Source organism: Strix aluco, chromosome 2 (assembly GCF_031877795.1).
Source record: "Strix aluco isolate bStrAlu1 chromosome 2, bStrAlu1.hap1, whole genome shotgun sequence".
Taxonomy (NCBI): domain Eukaryota; kingdom Metazoa; phylum Chordata; class Aves; order Strigiformes; family Strigidae; genus Strix; species Strix aluco.
The window spans coordinates 15,938,669-15,965,281 of NC_133932.1; positions in this window are offsets into that span (position 1 = coordinate 15,938,669).

The window sequence follows — 26,613 nt, forward strand, 5'->3', positions numbered from 1 at the left end:
TCTCCTTATCCTTCTCCAGATAGTGGACTTTTGCTTTTATCTGTTTCATCCTGTAATGAGATTGGCTTTTGCCATCTATTAATTTGAGTCTGTTCCCAGCTAAATCATTTGGGGAAAGAATTTGGATTTTCTCATCTTAGGTTGTAGGAGAAATTCAAAGAGAAAAATTGCATGAATTGTGTTGCTGTTTACTTCCCTGCAGGGCTGTCCTTATGTTTTCTTCTTTATAGGAAGTTATCAGTTATTCCATTATACCTTTTTAGTTCTTTGGAACAATGATGAAATAAAATTTTGTATTTTGTAAATACGAAGAACAGACTTTCCAAATAAACTGATTTAGGTTTCCTTTCCAAGATCAAAGGCTGACTTTAACCCAAGAGGCTTAAAAAGGCCTATGAATTTTATACAAGATTTTCAGTTACTGGGGTGGGATGATTAACAAGATACTCGAATAACAGGAGAGAGGAAGGATCTTAGTATATATATACCATACAAAAACTAAGAGTTAGTTTGTGATCATGAAGAAACCCATATGTTTTGAATTACTTTAGTTGCCTGTAACAGTTTGTACATTATTGGTTTCATTTATTTATTGTATTGGCCTTGGAGCATTAATACTTCATAGGCCTATATAGTAAGTGATGATTGACAGATGTTTTAAGGCCCTGATTCAAGAACGTATTTTGGCTCATTTTGATGCCTGTTAGGTGAAAGTGAAGTAAGTTAAAGAACTGCCTTGAACGGAATGAAGCATGTGCTTAAATGCCTTCATGAATCATGGTCTAAATAATACTCCCTCAAGGTAAACCAAATACATTCCTTATTATTTTAGCAGTGAAAAATGTAGATCCCTAGGTTTTGTCATTCTGTTTCTGAGTGACTTTGATTTGTACCAAATATCTTTCCTGAAAATTATCACCACTGGAAAGAGGACAACGAAAGAATTGGTACCAGGCTTTTGATCAGTCCTGAACAAAGCATAAGCAGAGACATTAAAAAATAATGACTTTCCTAATGAAGTTGCTATGGAAATGTCAATAAGCAGAGATGCAAATTAAATGATCTCGTTGGCACTTTGTGTTTCTGTTGTTCTACCCTAGCTGCATATGGGAAGGAATATATATATTCAGAACATCTTAATGTTGCACCAGTGACTGTCACTTGGATGTCTGATAAAATGGCAATTAGATCAGTAGATCTGCCACGGAAGGGGCAATTTTCTCCTGTTCTTAAAATGAGAGACGGAAAACCAGTAGTACTCATTCAGAAGTGATACCACAGCGGAAACCTCCCTGCCTGAGAACAAGCAGTGTTGCAGGATGCTTGGTAGCAATTCTCAGGTCTGGTCACACCATGGTGGCAGTCAGCCTTTATTTTGGCCTGCCAGCCATGCCCAGCCTGGAGTGTTTTAATTGCTGGCAGTGGCTGCCCTTTTGTTTTTATGTATTCCCTCTCTCAGTGTGCCTTCCATTATGGTTTGTTGGCAGCTCTGAAATGCTGGTGGTTCCAACAGTGATTGCTTTCATAAGAGTCATGAGAGAGTGCACCTTTAATATTATCTGCACTGTAGGCAGAAAGCAATAGTTATCCTTGGCGGCATGCCAGTGAATAGAAAGTGACATTTTAAATGGACACTACTGGTGCATCAAGCAGATGAAATTAAAGGGAGGCTGTGACAGCTAATGAAAGGCTGGTATGGGAAATGTCCAGGGCGAATTTGTTGTTTACAGGCAAGTATACCTGATTGGATGGGGATACAGCTGATTGCAAGTCACAGTGGGAATAAGGAGCTATTGCGTGACGAATGCAGCTCTCCCAGGATGGCATTAGTTAGTCCTTGCCTGTGGAGATTCATAGGTTAAGCAACAGCATCTGAAGTGTCATCAGCAGTGGCTGGGGATTCTTTAGCCGAGAAAGAAATTTTTGCTGCTTCATGTGTGGAAAACAGCCTCTTGCAGCTCATTTCCAGATGTTAATAACAAAAAAAGAAGTGCAAACACATAGAGAGCAGAGGTTTAAAACAAATAAAACCAACCTGACATCTTACCTTCATTGAAAAGGTAAAAAAAGGTAAAAAAAAAAAAAAAATATCAGTCTTAAAATCATACAAAAAGCTAAGACTAGTTATTTGCATTTACACAACCCCTATCACTTGCTAGTGACTGTTGAAAGTGATTTCTGGAAAAATATTTGTGCCCATGTAGATCCCTTAATGTTTTTACATTTTAACAGTCCGTGTGCTGAGTTCTAGTTTCTGTGAAGTGAGTGGGGCTTTAAGCGTTGGCCTCGGTGTGACCATGAATGGGATCAAATTGAGTCTCCAGTAATACAGCACTTCATTCAGCAACATCCTGGCTAGCATAGTCAGCTTTTAATACAACTTTTTTTACAGACATTCAATTAAATTTGATTTTGAGAAAGGTAATAAAATATCAATATCAAAATTTGATATAAAAATTTGTTTTTATTATGGCCCTTCTGCATTTATTTTTCAGATTTCTCAAGCGAATAATTCATTTTAGGTTTGTTTTTTTGAGCATGTTTTTATTCATACACAACCGTAGGTCAGTGTTCAAATAGCAAGAACTAAGGGCAGGATTTTCAAAAATGTACAGACAAAGCTTCCAACACACAGATCCAAACTGGATCTGCAAAGGTATTTACCAAATGTTAGGCATGAAGACTAGGTGTGTTCTGGCATTTTTGAATGCTAAAATAAATGTCATCACATTTGTCTTGAGTTTTCCAAAACTTCTTCAGAAGTTGCGAGTTAAAAATTGACCTGCCTATCAATATTTTGGAGTGTGTGAGTATACATTTGCTTATGCATATATATCTAAATGTTCCCAGTAGGAAAAACCAGAATAGTTTTAGATGCACAGCTTTGCTGTTTCTTGACGGAGTGGATTAAGCCAGGTAGTTGATTCAGCAGTGATGCTTTTGTTGGCATAAGGCTGGTTCTTCCTTTGTGGAGCTACAGGACCAGCAGATGTTGAACTGTTGGCATTCTGTGAGCTCCCAACAAAAATATTGCTTAGAGAAAACCCATACCCGTGACATCCTAAGAATCCTGCATGGACACATTCACTATTTGTTCATGGTTTGAATTTTAAGACACTGCTGGAAATTTTAGTAAGCCACAAAAAAAGAGACAACAATGTTAAAAGCTCGTGAAATACAGCTATCGCTAATAGACATGATTGATTCAAGGCATGATGTGAAAGTAATTGCAGGTATATTCTTATTTTCAAGCAGCTTCATTCTTCTCAACAGGGGCCTTTTGCTACTGAATTATTTAGGATCACAGTGCTTGTTTTGATTGAACAGAGTTCAAATTTAGAAACCAGGAGGCCAACAAAAATGACAAACTGGGACTTCAGAATAAATAAGATTTGAGACTGTGGTGAGTTCTCATCCTACCTTTTTCCTTTGCTTATGAAACTCATGAGCATGTCTGGCACTTGAGGAAGGCACTGCTAAGACTGATGCTTTAGATTTGCTGGCCTTACGGCTGGCTCCCTCTGCAAAGGGCAGACACTAAAACTGGTAGTTTCTGCATGACATTTATCTGGGGCACTGAGAAGAAAATCCCTTCTTGATTTCATGCATCCTTCCCTGCAGAAGTAGGGGAGCTCAACTCAGCTTGGTCCAAGGGGGAAAGGGGAACAATGCCAAATGCTGGGCTTATTTCTAAGCCAACTGCCTGCTAATGGCAAAGAAACAGTGGAGGGGAGGCAGAGGGTGGAGGGTGCTACCCCCAGGCTGCTGCAAAAGGAAGGAAATCCACACTCTCTGGGAAGGGAAGGCTGTAGGAGGAAATTTAAGGATGCGTTTGTGGGGAAAGCAGAGATGGGATGGAGGACTTGGTTTCCTCTTGGTGCTTGGTGGCCATGGGGCTTAGGGCAAGATAAACCAGTAGATGCAAAAATCCATACCTGGATTATCACCATATCTTAACAACTGTGGCTGCCACAAGACATCCTTGACAAGGACTAGCATCCTTTGCAGGGATCTGGACTGAGACTCACACAAACGAGCTCTGGGAGGTATTTGGGGCTCAGGGTTCCAGTCACAGAGTGAAGTTCCATGATATGGGATTTTTACCTCTGCCACACACAAACTGTTGAATTATTTTCAAATACAGATTAATTTCTGGAGCTACTTTCTAATTACTTGACATTTTTAACAGAGAACTGAAAGATTAAGCTCTAGCTTAAGGCAAACAGAATTCTTCCTGATGTGTGTCTTGGGATTTGGGAGCCATGTAGGGTGATGACGTACCACTAGTGTACGGTATTTCAGGAAATACAGAGGCTGATGCAAAATCTGAATGCAGATATTTTCACTGGTACAAAAATGGACTTGCATATACTGAAAAATTGCAACTTACACTGGAAATTGCAAAAGGTATGTGTGAGTAAAAACTGTTCTGCAGTAGCATAGCTATTCAAACTGAAATTTGTAATGGATTAGTTACATTTCTTAAGGATGTAGAGGGCCAAAGGCAATAGAACGGTGTGGAAAGTGGCAGATTGAAAACTTAACCTTAGCAGAAAGATTGTTCAAATTGAGCTCTATGTAATTTAGAGGACAAGAAGCATATATGATGAGCAGAAGACATAAATTTATTTTCAGGCAACCAGGTAAAAGCTGCCTCCCTTTGCTTTCTTTGTACAGAAACCAGAGATGTTTTCTTAGTATACACAGCAAATTAAAAATATGCATACTTATTTACAGCCTGAAAAGACTTATGTTTCTATTCTAAGTGTATAAAGTACTTGAGGTTGGAATTTGCAGTTAGCAAATGTCTGCGAGTAGAAACTGAGCAGGAGAATAATTACCTGGGAAAAGTAACTTGAACCAACTACTCAGAGCACTTGAATTGCATTTCCTGTATTTTCCAGATGTGTGTCTTTCCTTCTGCTTGTTCATTTCTTCCTAAATCAGAAATAATTTAATTCAGTAAGAGTGTGTGTGTTTTGATGACCAAATCCATATTTAAAACAAGAAAAAAACCCCACGAACCACCCTCTCTGAAAACAAGACCTTAAGTAATTCCAACTCATAAGCAAGTAGAAATGTTATCTGGATTAAATCAGGGCAGCATGATAAGCCTGGACTCACGGCTTTCAAGCAACATCTATTACCTGTAGGAACATAGTCAAATAGGAATATTCAGTCAGTGAGTCTAGAAAAAGCAGTTCACAATTTCAAAAGCTCAGAAGGCCCATGAAGTAGCCATACCTACACACACCTGTAGGATAGGAAAGGTCTCAGGACATTTTCTCTGTGCTCCATGCACTACAGACTCCACATTCAACCCATGTCAATCTGCAGAGCAGATTAAGCTTGCAGGATAAGGGCAGGGGGAGGAAAGAGGAACAAGGATCTGCTGATTTTAAAAATGACACAACAGAGAACTAATAGCTCTGAAGGAGAAGCGTATCTTTGAGCTCCTGCAGTTTGTCTGCATGTCTGCAAACATGGTGGCATGTCTAGGCAGGCCTGTAGCAAATAAGTGACCTGTTAGTGTAAAACGATAAGCGTGAAATTAACTATTATAGAATAGGTGCCAGTAAAAACCTCCAAACAAGTCCCAAATACATCAGTTTAAATTTCTCCTCATTTGTGATTCCTCAGTGGTGCCTTAGATTCATGTGGAGTTTCTCTACTTACGTGACTGGAGGAGACCCAAGGAGAATGTCAGTCATAGCCTGATTAGCATGAACTCCTTAAACTAAGGCTTCATCTTTGACAACTGTGATATAAACTTATTCTTCCAAGAGTAACCAGAGGACAGGTACCTATAGATGTCATCCATCACCTTCAGATCTGCTGACTTACTTGCAACCTGCCTTCATAGACTCACTTTGTATTCCTTGACCTTAGATTCTTTTTTTTTTTAAGAGTTTGAACTCTGCTGGACAAGTTCTGGACTGAATAAGAATTTTCTTCTCTTCACAGGAAGCTGTGGGGACCTAATAATTGAGATGAAAACTTCAGCCAGATGTGTAATTTGTGTGCATTAAAAAAACCAACCAACCAACCAAGCAAAAAAACCAAACAAAACCCACAATAAAAATAGAGCAGGGTTGATGAATTTATAAGACTTTCTCCAACCCCTTGCTGTGGCATCAATTTTTTGCTTGCTCTGACTAGGTAACAGCTCTCCTTGAAAGCTGAAAAGGGCCAAACTGAGAATGCAAGAAGGGAGACAATGCTGAAAGCAAGGAGGTGTGTGAAATAGGAATCAGGGTAGCAAGGACAGCCACCTTCATTCACAGTCTGAGTAAATATCTGATAAAAATCCTATCTCAGGATAGGAATTTGCTGCCATTTTTGCAGATAGGCAACACCTAGACGGTGTTATAAAAGACTAATTCATTTGTGGGATTTGCTTACCTGATATTCAGGTTTCATTTTGACTTAGGTTTCATTTTGGACTGTCTTTAATTAATTTTAAGAGCACTAGGAACTTCTGAAGTTCTGGTGATCTCCATATTGGTTGAAACATTAAAATTTAAGGCACCCCAGAACAGTGAGACTGTGGAAATTTGAGCTCAAATGATTAATCTAAACCTCTGTATCGAGTAGGAACCAGAAGAGGAATCACAGTTCTGGGATTTCCTGGTTTCCCTGATCAGGGTCTTGTTCTCACAAAAACGACATGTGGAAACCTTCATGCCTCCTTCATGAAGGGCTGAGACAAGTTGGTCTGATGCTGAAGGCACGACACAACTCTTGGCACTGTGCTCTCCCAAACTGTGTGCTAGCATAAGATCTCTGGCATTAAATCCAGGCTCATAACACTAGTCACTCTTTCAGTGTTTCCACAAGTTATTGTGTGACACGGAGGTGCGACGCAGGGGTGCTGCCAAGTGCGAGGGTGTGGATTTTGGCTGGTTCCTGGCCGAACCTGTCCAGCTGTTGCTGTGCCCGGTGCTCTGTCCAGCTGTGAATGCTCGCCTGAACTTCAGGAATTGTTTATCCCATTGATAAAATAAATGCACAGTCAAAAGTAAAATTATTTATTAACAGTAAGGTTGGGACCTGAAGGGCCCTGTACCAGCACACCATGAAATCCAAGCTCTGTCAGCTACTCAGACAACTGGGTCCTACGTTAGTTACTGACACAGAGTCTCCCCAGGTATGTAAATAGGACTAAGCAATTTTAACTGCTTTATGAACAGTAAATTACTGTCGTTGCAAACGTTTATTTCGCATACATTCCATGCAATCCTTTCCAAACCCCCACACTTTTTAGTTTATTTCACCTCTCAACTTCTCCTCTACTTTAAGCACCGCCAAACGAAGTCTGGATGGGAAAGGAAAAATCCGTTGGAAAATGAAATTAAGCATCTGTACACAATCATATCCTCCATCAGTGTGAATACAAGGCACTTGAGTCTTATACAAAGCTGTGAACATTACATGCCAAATTTGTTGCAGGTGTAGGCAGAAGCTAGAAAATATTGAAAGACAGAGAAAAGAGGGTTAAAACAGACATACAAACATTTATTAAGAAAAGAATAATTCTGAACGTGTTCCTTAATATTAAATGTGTTACAACTCTTTTTTTTCTGTCTGCTTATGAAATATTTTGTAGCCAATAGATATTTAGTAGAAAAATAACACAACAACAGATGGATCAGATGCCTCCAATAGTATAGGTTTTATCCAGATGTAATTTTAAAAAATGCATATTTGCAGGCTTGAAAAGTCCTGAGGACTCATTTTTAGAGAAGTTAGTTTCTCCGTATATTCCAGCTTGCTATGAATTGTGAGACTGGTTAACTTGACTTTTCTTTCTGTGGCTAACATGAGCTTGTGTTGTTTTATCATACAACATATGCTATATATAATTCTCTATACCTTAAAATGATTCCATGGAAGATACACAGGCTTTAATGGAGAGAAAATTTAATATTTGTATCTGCAGCCTTTCTAAATTACTTGTCTTTTTTAATTTAATTATATTTTTAAATTACCTTCGTGTGGACCTTAACCCAATGAAAACAAAACAGAAAAACAAGACATGTCCCTCCACCTTTTTTTAATTAGACATTTCTGATTTTAATGAAGACATTATTAAGGAGAGTTGAGCACCAATCAAAAGTGAGAAATTGAAGTTTAACTATAGTGTCAGGTCCTGATCCTCTAGCTGACTTTTTGCAACAGACTTGGACATGTACTCTGAATGATGTAAACTCTAGAGAGCTTAGAATGAAACACTGTTCATATGTAGAAACTGCAAAAAGTAGTTTCAGTCGTTTTTATCTTTAATAGAGATATTGGCTAACACTCTTTTTTTTAAAAAAAAAAAAAAAAGACAAAACAAACTGTTTTGGAAGAGAAGAGAGATCTGCTTTTCCCATGGGAAAAGTTAAATATTTTGCCTAACAGTTGAACATGGTATGGCTTGTGTCCAAAAATCTGTTAATTTTTTAGTGCCTGGTGGGATTTGTATTTTGGTACTTCATGAATTCATCTTCCTCTCTGGATCAGGCTTCTCATGTCATTCCCCAGCTCATCAAGAAAGGAGGTGACTTTGGTGCAGCCTGGGAAATGCTGTCTGACCTAGAAGTCCAATGTTTAAGGGAAAATGGAAACTCTTCAAATTCTGATTTCTATAAATTTCCATGCTAGCATTCACTAAAAAATTTTGAGATCTGATTGCTTCTGTCAGAATGCCAACACTGGAGCATGGGATCTTAATTTTAGACGTTTAGGTGGGTTTTTTTCATCTATATGTCTATAAGATAGATGGAAGGAGTTAGGGGATGGCAAGAATGGGCTGCCCTGGCACATAGACTTTGCCCTTCAGTTTGGAGCTTGTAAAAATTACCAGACCAAGTTACAAGAAGATCCATATATTCTGGGGTGTATCCTGTGTCACTTGAGTCAAGTATAATCTTGTGGAACATGCACCTTTTGTGTTGACAAAATTTCAGTGTACTGAAACCTGAGTTAAATCTGTGTCTGGAATAGCTACAGACTCCTGGAATCCTTAGTCTGATCCAGAAGATGAAAATGGGAAAGGGTGGGGATGGCTGACCTATCCTCACTACTACTTTGTGCAAGGTTCACTTAAGAGGATGGAGCATATTGTCTTAGTAAAATATTTAATGTTGTTGTTGTGGCTTTGGAAGAGCAGATATTTCATATTTTCTCTTGTATGTAAAACTCACCAAAGCTGTATCTCTTTCTGGCACTTGAAACTAATTGGCACCTACAATACAAGGAACAGTTGCCTCTATCCAGGGCTATTGTTAAATCATATTGTATCTAAACTTGTATCTAAACTTGTATCTAAACTAAAAGAGGCTAATGGTTCCTTTTACCTCTCCCCTATATTAACAGTGCCAAGAGGACTGACTAGGGTGGTGTGTAAGCCTGAACATCTTGATGGAGTTGTACAAGTGTAGACTTCATTGCTTTGATTAGGGATATAACCTTATTCATTTTACTTTTGGAAGTACACTTTGGTTTGTAGTTGCCTGCAGGTATGTAAACACAAAAATATACATATCTGCTTTCAAGAAGGTTATCTTAAAGACTAAATGTAAGTTTGATTCAAGTACCACAAGTACCAGCAAACTCACTGTGTTATTGAGATATTTGGTGGCGTTATAGAATTATGCTTTCTTAAGAACATTGTCTTTTCACGAGATGCTCTTTGTGAGGTAGTTTCCTTTATTCACAACAGTCAACTGATGCCAATCATACTGCTGAGCTAGGGTAATGCTCAGTGTAACAGATCACTGTGTCTAATGCAACAATAATCATCCATGTGCCTGTACTTCCACTTACTCGCATGCATATGATTGTAGAAGAATATTATTAAATAACAATATTGGGGACTGAATCAATTAAAATGTCACTATTTGACTGCTGTGTAATATATCTTAGCCTGACAGAGCATATATTTTCTTATAACCTTTGATTATGTCAGTGCATACTGGTTTAGCTTCCTATTACCTTTGGGCTAAAAATGCTTCATGGGCAGCAGTATTCTACCCTCTTCTCAGTGTTCTGCATGTAGGTAACATCATACCTCCTTTACAAGATCTTTAGATCTTGTTGTGCCAACTGAATGATTAATTTCCTCACCAGCTTTTTATCCTGTCATTTTTGGGGGAGTCACTCTAAGTTCTAGAATCTGCAAGCAGTAATTCAAATAAGCATGGGAAAGTATTCATTAATGCTGGCGTTTTGATACTTAGAACTTTCTACAGGATGCAGCATAATTTACATATCATGTATTGGAAAAACAGCTCCCGCTCTGACCAGCTGAAACTGAGTCTTTTCTCATTAGATCACAGAAATTCAGCACATGAAGACTACAGAACCAAATCATCACTTGTGTAAGAAGAAGCAAGAGTTTCAGTAAGTGCAACAAACTTGATTCTTCTCCAACACTGGTTTTCACCTTCCCACTTCAATTCCTTTAACATTAATGGCATTGACTCCCTTAGAAATGACAAAAAGAGTAAATAATTTTATTTTTCTTAATTTTCAGTATAATTGAATTTGCACCTCTAATTACATTCTTTTTGCATATTTTACTTCCAAGGCTTTTAATACTTCAAACTAAATCCCTGGAAATCTACTTGCAGCACCTTGTTGACTGCTGTTCCCATTTAGGCAGCCAAGACAGTGGTTGCTACCTTCTGTAGGAACCAGCACTAGAGGAGGGGAGGATGTTCTCTTTTCCCAGGCGTTTCACTCGAGTTCCTTGACAGCAGAAATATAACACCACTGAGTCTCCAGTTTACACCCAGCACAAACCTCAGGAGTTTGGAACTACAGGTGGTAGGAAAAGTCACGCTCAGCCTCCCTTAGCTTTGGGAGACTGAGCTGTAAAATCTAGCAGTGCTATGCACAAATGTTCTTTGGCTCTTGGTCATTTGCTGCTTGTTTTGTTGTTGGTTTGTTTTGTTGGTTTTTTTTTTTTTTTTTCCCTCAAAATCTTAGTTCTGTCTTGGTCTACTGGTGTTTTGCAGAAATAGTAGAAGGAACATCCCTGACACAAGGATTATCCGTGCTGAATCACAGGTGCCTTCTCTGGCTGCCAGGCAGAGAGTCCCAGGCAGAGCACTGCACAAGAAAAGGTGCTTCCTTGGATAGACCTTGCTGGAAACAAACTGAAGTTAGAGAAAGGCACAGAGGAAGCAAGCAGGAGAGTTTTAGTTAAAGCAGCTGCAGTTTTTACAAACGTACAATTAACTAAAAATGATGGATTATAATTCAACTGTTGGATAACTAACTAATTAATAGGCTGGAACATATGTCCTGAAATGTTTGAGAGTTGTGTATGTTTTTAAAACCTCTATCAGCAGACAGAGCAATTTTTCATGAACCACTGATGAGTTTTTGAATCTCCCAGATCTATTTTTGCCTGTTTCCTGATGGTGCTTGTGTGCTGATTTGCACTATTGCCATTTGTGCCACATGTGAAAATAATTTGGTGAGAGTATTTGTCTATGTATGTGGTACATGTGTGTGTATGTATATACGCACATATGCACACGTATATATTCTTATTTATACTCATAAATAATTTCTTTCAAGAACAGATACTCTTCTACTGTTCTGTATCTCAGTGTTTCCACACTCGAGAGTGCCATAATTTGGGAAAAATTGCAAGTGTCACAACTCTGCTGCAGTAATGGTTTTGTAAGAACCAGATTAATAAAAACATCAGGCCTCTCTGTTCCAAACAATTTTATTACAGTTAACAACTCAGCCAGTTATCAAGTATGTTGTCACCAATGCACTCTCTCTCTCTCTGTGAATGATGACACGAATGAGTTTTGGATTTCTGTAGCATCTTGCACATATACACACTGTCTTACAGCTGTGCAACAGTCTTTCTCTAAGGAATAAAACCACATGGGAAGGAACAGTAGCTAAAAAAAGAGCTATTTTGTGATGATAAGGTTCCACGGGCATCAAATGAATTTACCTGCATTAATTTACACAAAAAAAATGCAAAGTCCGCTTCCTGGACTTTGGCTGTATGGGTCTTTATTTTTCTAAACTAACATGGAATTTTTAATAACTGTGTGAGTTCCTTCCAGGAATCAGCTCTGGCCTTCACCTTTCCAATGCTTACTCCATTCCATGTCTTTGCATGAATAACCTCCTTAATGTAAATACTTCCATATCTAGAATTCATGTTAGTTAGCCTTCAGTGATACGCTTCAGTTTTCCTCTGCTTTTTTTAACATCCAGTATTTCAGGAATGAGTCAGTTTAGAAACTGAGGTTAAGAAATGTTGAACTAGGAATCATGACTTTTGAGTAATATGGAGAATTTTGTACCAAACTGATTCTCAAATCTTATGCTGTTATTTATGATGCTAAACAAAATGTCGGTTTTGTGGAATTTTACCTTCAAAAACAGCTGGGTGTGATTCATTGTGGCTTCTGGGAACCAGTGAATAAAAATGTTGAGTTTTTGGAAACTTATTCTCACAGATTTTTTTTTTTTTCCTTTCTATTTTTCTCCCTGTCTCCAGAGACATATTCAGTGTATAGTAAACTAAGGCCATTACATTTTTCCAGACAACAGATGTGATAATTAAGAACAGGAATGAGTTTCAAAATTCAATGAAAAAATAGTTGTCAAGTGTATTTCTAAAATGAAGCGCAAACAAAATGCATTCCGATGTGTGGATGATTAATGGGAGAATGTCAGTGTCTTTTCATTAGTTCCTTTATATTGCTGTACACAATCACGCATACTCCATATGACCATCAGAATTTTACTTTACTGAATATACTTGACCATAATGCCAATCAATAGTTTCTCCTGGCAAATAAAAACCGTTAATAACTTCAATATAAAAAAACTTTATCTGCTTTATCTAGAATGGTACAGTATAACCATTTGTCATTATTCCTTCTTCCTCAACCTGAAGAGTGTGCATCTAAATGAATACCTGTCACTTAGGTGCTCTCTTGATAAATACATTATCTATATTTAATGTCTCTTTATTCTCATTTTATTATACATGTGTGCAGTAGTGAAAGAAGATAACTGACAAGGCAGTGTATCACAGCAAGAGAATTTGCTATTGCCTCTTTGCAGTTTTTGGTGGAGCAGTTATATTTAGAACACATACTGTCAGCCATGAATTGTCTACCTATATGCTTATCTTTTCCAATCCATGATATAAAATTATTTCTTTTACTGCATAGATAAATATCACCAAGTTTCACCCATACAGCTGCAGTATTTGTTTCTACGCTAGCTGATCAAATGTTATGAGCAGGAAGATTATTTTGGAGAGGTGTAAACCCAGTATAATAGGTGTTTGTGTGGGTGCTGTAAGGCTTTTGTTGCCTGCACTGTAGGTAGTGCTTTAGTTAAGGAAAATGAGAGGTTGAAACTCAATTTCTTAGGTGTGGAGTGATTTATGATTGCAAATATACAGGAGTGTAGGAATCAAAATAATAAACATTTGGTAAATTTGCACATTCCTCTATTTGTTATATATAATTATTTCCTGTGCGTAGCATTAATGTCTCACAAGTAAAAAAGCTTCTCATAACATGTCCTCCTGCAGTGTTGTTAAGCTCAACTATTGAATACAATTGTTTGTGTAGCATTAGTTTTAAAAAAAAAAGGTACTTTATCTAAAAGGCTATATAGTCTTTCTATTACAGGCAGGGGAATTTACAAGTTCCCATTGTTTTTCAGTGCAGTAAAAATATATTGAGAACTACCAGCATATATATATTACGTTTAACATAAACAGGATTCACAAAAAGCAGTTCCCCAACTTGCTGAAAAATTACTTGAGTATACAGTTATACTGCTTTTTGTTGTTCCTCTTTAAAACCAGGAAGATGTTGCTGAAGCTGTAGGCACAGAGATCTCTATGAGAGTGTTTACTAAATTCTTTGTGGTCATGATCGTGTTCTCTGTAGTTGATGTAGAGCAGTTGTAGTAACTCACAGTACAATACTCCATGTTTTCTACCAAGTTTAGCTGGTGGGAAATGTGACCTTTCCTTCCCTCGTTGGGAAAAAAACATGGACTCCAAAAGCTGTTCTTGTAGATTGTGCTTTCTCTGTTCCTGTACCCAGGGCTTGTGGTTGAGATCAGTCCCTTGACCAGACTGCAGGTGCTGTAAAGGAGCGATGCAATCCAACCAATTCGCAGTGACTCCATTCCTGCAGAGCTCAGACTGAGCACTATGAAAAAACTAGAGGAGAGTAGATCCTGGTCTGATGCTTTGGTGTTCTAGGAGGATTCCCCAAATCCTTTTTCCTCATGTGAGTACCTTGTTAAGATCAAAAGACAGCTAGATATACTAGAAGAATTGACAGACATTAAAGGGTCTCTGTTTCTGGTGGTTTAGTATTCATAGACCATCATGAAAGCAGTCACCAAGCAAGAGAAGAGATATTCCAAGAACATAAAAAGAATACAAATAAATAATTGTTTTACAAGATGATGAAGTTTAATAGGGCATACCACAGTGTTCTGTACTAAGAATTTATTCCTTATGTTAATTTATGGTTTAAAAAACAGGACAAAAAATGAAGTATAAAAATTTTCAATTGATAAGAACAATTACTCTCATATATTGAGATTAAAAAAAAAGCTCCACTGGAAAGTGTGAAATAAGGTATTTTGAAAAATAATCACCTGAATTAGGTCACCTATAACTATTCAGAGCATCACTGGGTGTTGCTTTAGTGTATGAAATGTTCACTTCCTAAAATGCTCAGAAAGAAGAAAAAAAAACAACACATGAGATATTAGAATGGAGAAGATTTTGAAACAAGTGTCATAAAAAGGTGGATGCAAATTTGAAATTTCTGATTCAGGCTGCTGATAAAGGTCAAATCATTATGTTACATAACACCTTTGTCTGGAGTAACTTTTTTTTATACTGTGTGGGCATATGGACTAAATCCCGTAATGGCACTGCAATAAATCTGACATTTTTCCTAATTCAAGAATAATTTAAATAATGTGAAAAGTAACAGTATCTATACAGCCCCATTACATACTAAGAAGTTTGCAATGACATATCAAGAGTTTGAAATTCAGTCTTTCAAACACCCCTTCCAGAAATATATGTGTAATCAAAGCTGACTGACCTTGCAGTCAGCTATAGTAGGGCCTGCAGTTATTTTCCTCCTTGACAACAGCCAGAATGGGCAAAACCCTTTCAGAGGTTTCCTGATAATGGGGTGGACTGTGTCTTTAAATGAGACATCTCAAAGTTCTAATCCTTCTCATCCTCCAGGTTGGGAATTGCCCAGGGCTTCCAAGGCTTCAGCTGTCCTCACACATGCACAAAACATACAATCTCTCTCCATTTTGATACGAGGTCGCTTTTGTGCTCACAGAGTGAACCTGGTTTCCTGCTGCATCTCTCAGCAGACCACCTGCAACTCCTTTGGGTTGTTGTAATTCCACAGTGCATCACGTTATTTTGCCAGCAAAAATATTGAGTTTAGCTGCAGCTGCAGCAATTAGCTCCTCAAGTGTGCAAATAGTGACACCGGTGACACTTTTCTGGATGAATGAGGGACCTACTGGTGAGTACATAAATGAAATGATCAACCCTCCCTTTCATGTGTCTGTGTTTAAACATTCTTTTACCACCATGTACTTTGAAAGTGACAATCCTCTGCCCTTAACTCATAAAACACATACAAATATTTTGCATCTGTCACAACCAAGCTTCACAGATACACAGATGTGCAGCAGTGCAGATGCTGGTTAAAAAATATATACATATTCCTGTTGTTCAGAGATAATTGGTATTTTGTGATACCAATTACTGTATTGCATGAATAGAAGCCATGGAGGTTTAGCTCGGTTATTAGGAAAAATTTCTTCACTGAAAGTGTTGTCAAGCACTAGAATAGGCTGCCCAGGGAATTGGTTGAGTCACCATCCCTGGAGATCTTTAAAAGACATGTAGACCTGGAATTTAGGGACACGGTTTAGTGGTGGACTTGGCAGTGTTAGGTTAAGAGTTGGACTCAATGATCTTAAAGGTCTCTTCCAACCTCAATGATTCTATGATTCTGTATAACTGGTATCTTGTGATCACTGAATTTCATTGTTCTATTGTTATCCTGTGCTTGTTCCAGATAATGTCTCTCATCTTATATCAAGTATGTGAGCTCTCCTAGCGGGTCTGTCTTTAACCTCCCAGAACACACACAGGACCTTCTTTTATGGGGAGTAGTCTGCCAAGGCACTATTGCCTTATAAAATCTTTAAACCTTCTTACTTGATTCCTCTGGACCTACACTGGTTGGTATTATTCCAAAAGTGAAGGTGAGATTTTGATTTCAGGGTTTAAAATGGCTGCTAATTTGCTGCTTACCCAGCCCTGGCTGATTGTCTTTTCACAGAGACCAAAGAGTCTTAATCCTCAATGTATTTCTAAAAGGATGAATCCCTCCTCCTGAGTTGTTCAGTTTTCTGTTTGTTTTGGTTTGGTGTTTTTTTGTAACAAAAATAGACATGATCTAGGATATGTTTGGCAGAATAATTTTAAATTAATTAGAGAGTCTCTTCTGAACAAACTATTGAACCTACTTGAACTCCTTCAGTAAAAACAATGATGTTAATTAATATTGTGCAAGACACCTTTGTTGGGTTTTTTGGTTACATCAGTCTTTGTCCATGTTAGTGGCTCGCTTACTGTTATTGCCCATCTTAATCTTGTTTTCATAAAGACATGCTATATCTGGTACACCAACCCATGTTTCAAGGCATCCTCACGGGGTGTTTCAATCAACCCTCTGGACACAGCATGTTGTAACACACACTGGGACTATGATGGTGATATGCACGAGTCACTTCCTTTCATTTGTTTTGGACAAACATTAGCATGTTCAGGAATGAAAGCAATAGCAGACATTTGGATCGAGTGAAAGACAAGGGTGTCACCAAGAAACATGTGTGGGATCAATCAGATGCTGCAATGAGCATGATCAGTTCTGGATACCTAACTGTGCTGAGAGGGACACAAGAACAGTAGGGAATTTTTAGGATGATGGGGAGCATACCCATCACCAAGATGAGGAAAAATGGACCTCAGAAACCCAGAGAAATGGAAGCTGTGTGGTGCGGTCAACACACTAGAGGGAAGGGATGCCATCCAGAGGGACCTTGACAGGCTTGAGAGGTGGGTCCGTGCAAACCTCATGAAGCTCAGCAAGGCCAAGTGCAGGGTCCTGCACATGGGTTGAGGCAATCCCAAGCACAAATACAGGCTGGATGATGAGTGGATTGAGAGCAGTCCTGCAGCGAAGGACTTGGAGGTATCAGTGGATGGAAAATTGGCTATGAGCTAGCAATGTGCACTCGCAGCACAGAAAGCCAACCGTGTCCTGGGCTGCATCAAGAGAAGTGTGGCCAGCAGGTCAAGGGAGGTGATTCTCCCCCTCTGTTCTGCTCTTGTAACACCCCACCTGGAGTATTGTGTCCAGCTCTGGGGCCCCCAACATAAGAAGGACACAGACCCGCTTGAGTGGGTCCAGAGGAGGGTCATGAAGATGATTAGGGGCTGGAAGACCTCCCCTGTGAGGACAGGCTAAGAGAGTTGGGGTTGTTCAGCCTGGAGAAGAGAAGGCTCTGGGGAGACCTTATAGCGGCCTTCCAGGACTTAAAGGGGACTACAGGAAAGGTGGGGAGGGACTCTTGATCAGGGAGTGTGGGGATAGGATGAGGGGTTTTAAAATGGAAGAGGGTAGATGTAGATTAGATGTAAGGAAGAAATTCTTTCCTGTGAGGGTGGTGAGACACTGGCACAGGTTGCCCAGAGAAGCTGTGGCTGCCCCCTCCCTGGCAGTGTTCAAGGCCAGGTTGGACGGGGCTTTGAGCAACCTGGTCTAGTGGAAGGTGTCCCTGCCCATGGCAGGGGGGCTGGAACTGGATGGTCTTTAAGGTCCCTTCCAACCGAAATCATTCTACGATGATTCTATGGTGATGATGATGATGAAGACATCTTGGAGGACTGAGCAGATGAATTAGAACTGCAGTAGTAGTAAACACTTCATGGTCGGTCACTGGGACTGATGAGTGAAAAGCAGTATCTGTTTTCAGTGGTTTTCAGGGTTTTGATATGTTTTTTCAGGTTGACAATGAAACAAAGCGAAACTGAATGTTTGCCTCCAGCTCTGGGAGAGGGGAGAGTGTATGCACATCAGGAATCCACTTTAGCTGATTTCAGGCAATAATTCATGAGAGAAGAAGTTCAGATGTAAGTCCTTCTCAGCTTGACTCAGAAAAGAACTTTTCAGTTCAGATCACTGTTGGGCAGAACTGGTACTTGACATTTTCACTAAAAACAACCATATACAGCACTACTTGCTGCAGTAGTTGAGAACTCCTTTGTTTATCTTGCCTCTATTTTATTTTTAGGGTAAAGAACATCCCTTTGGTCCTTAGAGTCTAGAGGTGCAGAGGAACAGTGCATGTCAATGTGTGTGCATGTGTATTCACTTGCATCTCTGTACATTTAGAAATCATAGCAGGAAATATATCCTGAAGTGGAACACCAGAGGACTTGATTGTGACCCTGCACTGAAATAACTCTATTAATGTCATAGAGTTGGTTCTGATTTATAGCAGTGTGGGGTCAAAGAGCAAAGCCTCACGGCACCCAGAGCAGCTGAGGTTCCCCTGACACGAATGGTTAATAGGAAGCCCTAGGCTTTGCTGCTTTGCTGTTTCAGGTCTCTCTCAGGGATTACTTCTCACTTCTCCTTCTTCCAGTGGTATGTGAATGTGCCATGTCAGGTGTGCTTGCAGGCTTTCAGAATCACAGAATCACAGAATCATCTAGGTTTGAAAAGACCTTGAAGATCATCCAGTCCAACAATTAACCTAACACTGACCATTCCCAACTACACCATATCCCCAAGCGCTATGTCGACCCGACTCTTAAACACCTCCAGGGATGGGGACTCCACCACCTCCCTGGGCAGCCCATTCCAACACCTAACAACGCCTTCTGTAAAGAAATGCTTCCTAATATCTAGTCTAAACCTTCCCTGGTGCAACTTGAGGTCATTCCCTCTTGTCCTATCGCTTATTACTTCTTTACAGAGACTCATCCCCAGCTCTCTGCAACCTCCTTTCAGGGAGTTGTAGAGGGCGATGAGGTCTCCCCTCAGCCTCCTCTTCTCCAGACTAAACACCCCCAGTTCCCTCAGCCGCTCCTCGTACGACGTGCTCCAGACCCTTCACCAGCTTCGTTGCCCTTCTTTGGACACGCTCGAGTAATTCAATGTCCTTTTTGTAGTGAGGGGCCCAAAACTGAACACAGTCATCGAGGTGCGGCCTCACCAGTGCCGAGTACAGGGGTAAGATCCCTTCCCTGTCCCTGCTGGCCACGCTATTTCTGATGCAAGCCAGGATGTCATTGGCCTTCTTGGCCACCTGGGTACACTGCTGGCTCATGTTCAGCCGGCTGTCAATCAACACCCTCAGGTCCCTCTCTGACTGGCAGCTCTCCAGCCACCCCTTTGCACCGGTGGAAATGGTAAGCAGTTCTGAGGAGGCACTGTGCCGACGGAAAAGCCCGTCTAATGAAAGGGAAGTCAGTATGGATAACTTCCCATATTGTTTTCCCTCTCACGAAACTTGACAGAAAAGCACAACAGAAAAGAGCTGGTTTTGCGTCTTATCTTTAGCCTTTCGCCTGGTTTTGTGTTTCCTCTGTCCTTACGGTTTCTTGTTGGCTTTTGCTGTGCCCATCCTTCCTTTTCCAGAGCCTCTACTGGCAGGCAGTGGAGAGGGGGTCTGATCTAGGGGACAGTCAACAGTAGGCTATAAATTTGGCAGCATGTCATGAGCATGCTGCAATATGCTATGTAATTTATAAGGCAACACATCTGTTTTTAAGATGAGCCCTGAATCTCAGTATATCAAAAAGCAGGAGACTGAAGAACAGGCCACTGCTGCCACTTATAATAACCCCTCCAGAAACACATTGTGTGAAGGGTCTTGTATCTGTCATTAAAGTTGTTTTATTTCTCCTTTCAGCTGCTATGTGCCATGTATTTATTAGAAGTTATTACTAGTATGACTTCATTGATAAAGCTCCATTGTATCTAGCATGAAAAGAGAACAAAAGATGTAATATTCCCTGGCATATCATGCGGATTCTCATTGTATGGCATTGACTTCAAGGGACAGAAATTTCTCTCATTAGGTTTTCTTCTCTGCTACTGAATTCCTGGCAAAATCAGAGTTCAAAAACCGAGCTTAAAACCCAAAGGGAGTTGAACATGTCAAGATGCTTTATAAATTGAAGGAATAGAGAAGTCCTGGATACAGCTTTAAGATATGTGCATCACTTTAATTGGTATTTTATAAGGGAGTTTCTGTCCCTCTGGGCAGAGGAAAATTACCCTATGGCCCTGCCCTGCTTCTGCATACCAACCCACGTCCCACCTAGGTAATCTTGCCCTCTCCTCAGTGAGGGAGGCGGAGAGGGACTATCTCTCTGGCCATGGGGAGGGGAAAGAATGTGATCTATGTGTTTCCTTTCCCTTCCTCCTTCCTCTGCTCTAGTTTGATGACGAGTACTGAAGTGCAGGACATGAGATGAATATGACTGCTGTAAAACCTTTGGGATCTAAGTGGTTTTGGTGTTATTTATTTATCTATTGTTTATCTATTTATTTATTTTCCCAGGAAATCCAGGCTATCCAGAGGATGGTCTGAATGGAGGAACTACCCAGAATTCAATTACCTGATCTTAAAGCCATGTGCAGCTTGTTCTGGCTGTTCATAATCTGAGTAGAAGAAAGACATTTTAAAACAAGACAAAACATGCTCCATGGCGACTCACAAATGACTTAAAAATGACAGATACAGACCAGAATAGTGAGGAAAGAAGATGACTTCTCTCTCTCTGTGCCTCACTGCCCACAGAGGAATGTTGGTTTAGCTCAGCAGCCAACAGAAGCCAACACAGACATGAAAACTACCGTAATGTGTACAAGATTAAATACCAGAGGTATGTTGAGGGGCATCTGAGCCATCTATGAAAGCAGAAACTCATTCCCTGCAAAGCAGGTAGCAGCAGAAAGCCGTTTCCAGAAACCAGAAGTAGTGTTTTAAGGGAAAGAATTTGGTATCAGAGCTGTGATGTACATGCCAGGCTAGAGGACCAATGTCAGGGTCAGATCAAAACTACTGGACTGATGTGCTAGTATTTGAGTTTGGGCTTTGGTACCAGTAAACTGTGTGGAAAATGGAAAAATTATGAAAGTTATTCTGAAAGTTATTGGCTCTGAGCTATGCCCTGAATCGGTCGTGCTCACTCAGACACTGTCAGTGAAGGTCTTCTTCCTTAAGAAAGGGCTTAATTAACGCTGGGGTCCTAAGAGCCTCCTCAGGATCAGCACACTAAGGCAATCCCTGATTTATAGCTGTGAGGAAAGACAAGTTGTGGCATGTTCACCCTCTTTTCCAGCAGTGTTTAGGGACTTCTGGGAAGTAAGGGGTCTATTTCCAGGCAGAGAATAAGTCAGATAAAAAGTCTGTGGGTACTGACTTCCTTGCTTTCAGCAGGACATTGCTGCAGGACATTTACTGTGCTTTCCATATGACATTGCTGCAGAGGCAGGAAGTCCAGGGCCAGTGAGGGATGGAGAAATATCTGGTAGACAATGATTCCTTCGGGATTGTACTGTCTAGAAAATGGAAGAGGGCCAGGAGAGATCAAAGGCACCGTGTCTGCTAAAAAATAGTGATTACAGCTGTGTGCATGTATGGTTGTGGGGGGTATTCTGTTTTCTGTTTTGATTTAATTATTAGGCTGCTAGGAAATATCGGTTCAGTTCAATTTCAAAGCAGATTTTTTTTGTGAATTAAAAAAAAGTTACAGATTCTTTTTTACTCAAACATAAGTGTGTGTGTGTGTATATGTAGTTGCAGCTACATAGGCTCTCATCATGGCATTTTAAGGGTAAGCTTAGTTTCTTATGCAGTTACATTATAAAATTGTGTGTAAAACTGAAATGGTTCACTGAAAGGGAAACTATAAAACTGTATAAAGATTCATGATCCCTTACTGGTCTTATTTTAACAAGAAACTATAAAAGGAAACATTTATTTTCCATGCTAAAAGTAAAGGTCACTCAGTAGCTTTCAGTTTTCTTTCCCTTTTTTTCCCCTTCTTGGCACTCATGTTGGTTTCTGAAAATATTTCATTCTTTTTTCTTTCATTTCTCCCCTTTCAAGCTCACCATCTTTCACTCTAACAGCTTCTTTCCTCTCTATCGTTATTTCCCAGCAAACTAATATCCTTAGGGGTTCTCCTGCCTTTTATTACAAGGAGTTCATATCATCTGGCCCTATGAACTGGAGGGCAGATAAGGAACTATTTTCAGCACTATAATGTTCTAGAGGTGGACTGCACACCGATCCAAATGAGACTCATTCTTTAGTTATTGCTAAACTTTCTTTTCCATAGAGCTTCTGATGCATCTCAGACAGATGGTAGGGAACCAGTGGTCATTTGAACAAAATGGCTAGGAAGCATTAAAAATTGTGTACTAGCCTCCAAGACACAGAAGCTGCTGACACTTCATTGTTTTATTGAGATATAGGGTCGGTCACTGCTTATTTTTAAGAGGTCAGCTGCTCTGACTATTGAATAGTCAGAGAATATATAGACTAGAACTGTAATTTTTCTTACCCTTGGGGTCTCTCCTGGGTCTTAACACTTCAGGAGTGTAAAATACATTAAGTGTTCACTTTCAAAGAGTGGCTTCTGCTTCCCTGGTCAAACTCTATGCAATCATGTCCTGGCCTATCCAAATAACTTTTGCTTTTAATGCACTAAATTTCTGATAAATGGAAGTCATGGCACCTCCAGGGCCCTTTCAAGGTGCAGCAGTTGACTTTATTGCAGATGTCTATCCAAAGCCCTGTATATTTTTAACATGCTCTGTGCCATTCAGTAGCATAGAGGTTCTCATGGGGTTTTCAACACTATTTTCACTTACAGACAACTCATGAGTTTAAGAAGTTAATGCACTATTGATTAATTAAGCATTACAAAATCTTGACATTCTAACATTAACGTGAGATTTTTGTTCTTTTCCTCTGAAAATATGCTTGCTTTTTGCTGGTTTTCTATTTTTTATATTTTTTGTTCCTAAATAACCTCTATAAATAAAAAAGTCATTTTTATATTTCCCAGTCCAGTGATGCTTTTGTTGTTTATATTTTTGGCAAGAAGTCTTTATTTTAAGGCAGTAACATATTGGCTTTTCTAATTTTCCTTCCCTGCTTTAGCAACTCTAATGGAGTTTGTGTGGCAGCTACTTCAGAAACCAGAGTCTTGTGTTAGCTTCATAGATTTTACACAGCAATTTATGTTGTGCCTTTGTAAAGCTGCAGACCACTAGAGCAGGTGCATGCGATAATATAGTTCCTTTCTTCTCCTCTATTTGGAATAGAAAAGCTCTTCCTTATTTTTAGTTTATTTTTGTTAATTTTATTCAAGCTCCATCTAGTTAGTATTCTCATCGCCTCTTTCTGTTGAGTAAGTACCCAAGAATAAAAAAGAAAACCTCCTAGTTATTCCACAGTTCACTTTCCTTTAATCATTCTTTCTATAAAAGAAGTGCTTGGCTGGTAAAATAGCAAAAGGGAAGGTCTTTTTCCCCTTAAAGACCACCATAAAATTCAAGGTTATTTCAAAATTAGGTATTTCGACCATCTCCAGAAAACCTTAAAATAGTGTATTTTTTTTTCTTCAATTAGATTAGATGTTACATTTTAAAATGTGACATGACACCATATCTTAGGGATATGGTGTAGTTGGGAACTGTCAGTGCTAGGTTAACGGTTGGACTAGATGATCTTCAAGGTCCTTTCCAACCCAGATGATTCTGTGATTCTGTGATTCTATGACAGTAATGAAATTCTAGCAGAATTCTATCTAGAGCAAACTAGCAGGTGATAATTCTGAATTTCTAAACAGATTTTCTTCAAAATACTTGCAAATCAGTTCTTGGATGTTCTTCAACGGTAGGGCTCTGTCACCACTGTATGACATTTATAAATACACTCTACCTAGCGACAGGTGATCTACTGAGTTGGCTGTGACAGGGTTCTGGCAGTGCATGCAGCACTAACCTTGCACTCCCCTCCCCTCTTGTCCAGCCTGTTTCCCCTCTGTAACATGAGCACTTGCTGCACTTGCTCATCTGGACCCCCTGAGCTATTTAGCAGATAGCTTTCATGATCGCACCATTTGCCTCCATTTCAGGCTGTGGAGACAGGTTCTGTCCCAGAGGCACTCAGGGAACTCTGACAGGATTGTTTGGAAAGGAGTAACCTTGGCCTTGATTCTGCTGAGACACTGGCGTGGTGGTGGGCGTTGCCCTTTTGGTTACAAAAGAGGAATGTAATCGCTGGTACATGCTGTTGCCGGCAGCAGTTGCTAGTGCCGTGATGGATGTCAATATATTGGACCTTGCTTCTATTTTGAATAGAAAATTGCATCTGCTCCCAGAACCCATTATGGTCTGTGTTTAAGGTGACTATGTACATAGTGCAGGGAGACTCAACTAAATTAGTAATTTGATTAATAGACCTACTATAAAAGAATGTTATCTCAATGCAATGATTTCATTATTTATTTGATAGGAGAGTCTGCTCCATGCACACAGCCCCAAATAGCCTAGGGGCTAGATCTGAATCTCGTAGGCTAACCTTACATGAAAGGTTCAGCACTTGCACGACAATGGGTGAGAGTTCTCCATCTCAGAAGTCTGGGGTGGTACAATGGGAAGGAACTGCACACAGTGGCTGGGCTCGTGTGCTCTTTCCATGTAGCATCTTCTGCTGCTTCTGGGTTGGATGGAGTATTGGTCTGATGCAATGTGACAGCTGTTACATGTAAGTCACTTGTGTCAAAAGTTCTATTCCTAGATTCAAGACTGATTAAACACATGTGAATGAAGGACTGGCCTTAATATTAACATAGTTTAGTGCAGAGGATGAAATATAACACTTTTTATTTATCACAACTTTATAATTCTTCAGAAGAGGTACTGTAGAATTCTGTCTAAGATATGAGCAATTGTAATGCAAAGAATATGCTCTTAAACACTTGTATAGAGTAAATCTGTCCAGTTGAAATGCAACTCCAAACATTTGAAGAAACTGGGTAGGTGTATTGAAGCAGAAAGCACCAACAATTTTGGCAACTTCTAAAATACCACTGGGTACAGAAAATTTCAGCTGGCATGTCTTCTTTCTCTCTCTTTCTCACAGCTACCTTTGTCTGCTGCCTATGCGAATACCTATACTATATGCCTCATGAGTTTTCTGTCCTTTTGTGTATTTCTTAGATACTTCATTATTCCAGGGAGGTTGTGGAAGTGTTTGTGTGTGTTTGTATGCACAGTGAACAATGCCATGGACTTTTCATTGGAGTGATAAATTGTGTTCACTTTGATGTCAGGTACTTCTCATTGACTTTAGTTTCTTTCCTATCGGATATGTTTAAGATTAACCAGGCATTAGTCATTAATCAAGGAGGTATCTGCAAATAAATTTTTCATCATAATGAGCTGTGTAGTTGAATTAATAGTATTTGCACTTTCATTATTTGTCATGATGTATGGGTATGGTACCAATGCAGTGCACCCAGCTTGGCTGTTGGTGTTGCTGTGATCTCAACAGATAACTCAGCAACAAATAAAGTGCTCATGTAATAATATGTCAGGACATCTTTTATCTGAATGCAGAATTTACTTCTTATGTTTTAGGCACTGTAGTACCATTTTCTCATAGTAGATATGTATTTTTAACTAAATTGTAGTCTGGCATTAATAATGTAGTGTATAGCCAAGCAGTTGGTCAAAGCTGAGACAGGACAAAAATAGGGTTTTGGAGTTTCTTATGATATAGACCTTGCAAAATAACTTTTAACCATAGATGTAGATGTTGTATTACACAGACACACATTTAAAATTTCACTATACTCTAATTCTGCAAATTCTAATTTTAATGAGGAATAAACCAAATCTTTTTTGTAGGAACTTTTTAAAACTGAGTGTGGGGTTTCTTGAGTGACTGATTCCCAACATTTTAATTAATTTACATTATTACTGCCTAAGAGACATGTAAGGGAACTGATACTCTTAATGAGATGATAAGTAAAGTCTTGCAAGAGAATATAATTTCTCTTATGACTGACCAAATTCTGGAAAATAAGGATGTGTGTAAACAACTGCTGAATACAGCCCATAAAATAATTTTGTTGCAGATAGTAGCATTGTGTATTCATTTAATATTAATTTAAATAATGTATAAACTTTTATTGAAAACAAAATTATTGCAAAAATTAACCTGGATATCTAGATCTGTTTACACTCAGAGTGCCCTTAGAAACTTTTATTATTTAGTCTTAGAAACTTTTATTATTTCGTTCATACTACTTTAATTGAACTGTTGTAGGTGGTAAGAGGTAACTTTTGAAAAGGAATGCTTCCAAGGAGGTTGGGGGTTGGACTAGATGACCTTTAAAGGTCCCTTCCAACCCAAACAATTCTATGATCTTATGTCAGTGTCCCATGGGGAATGACAAACCCCACT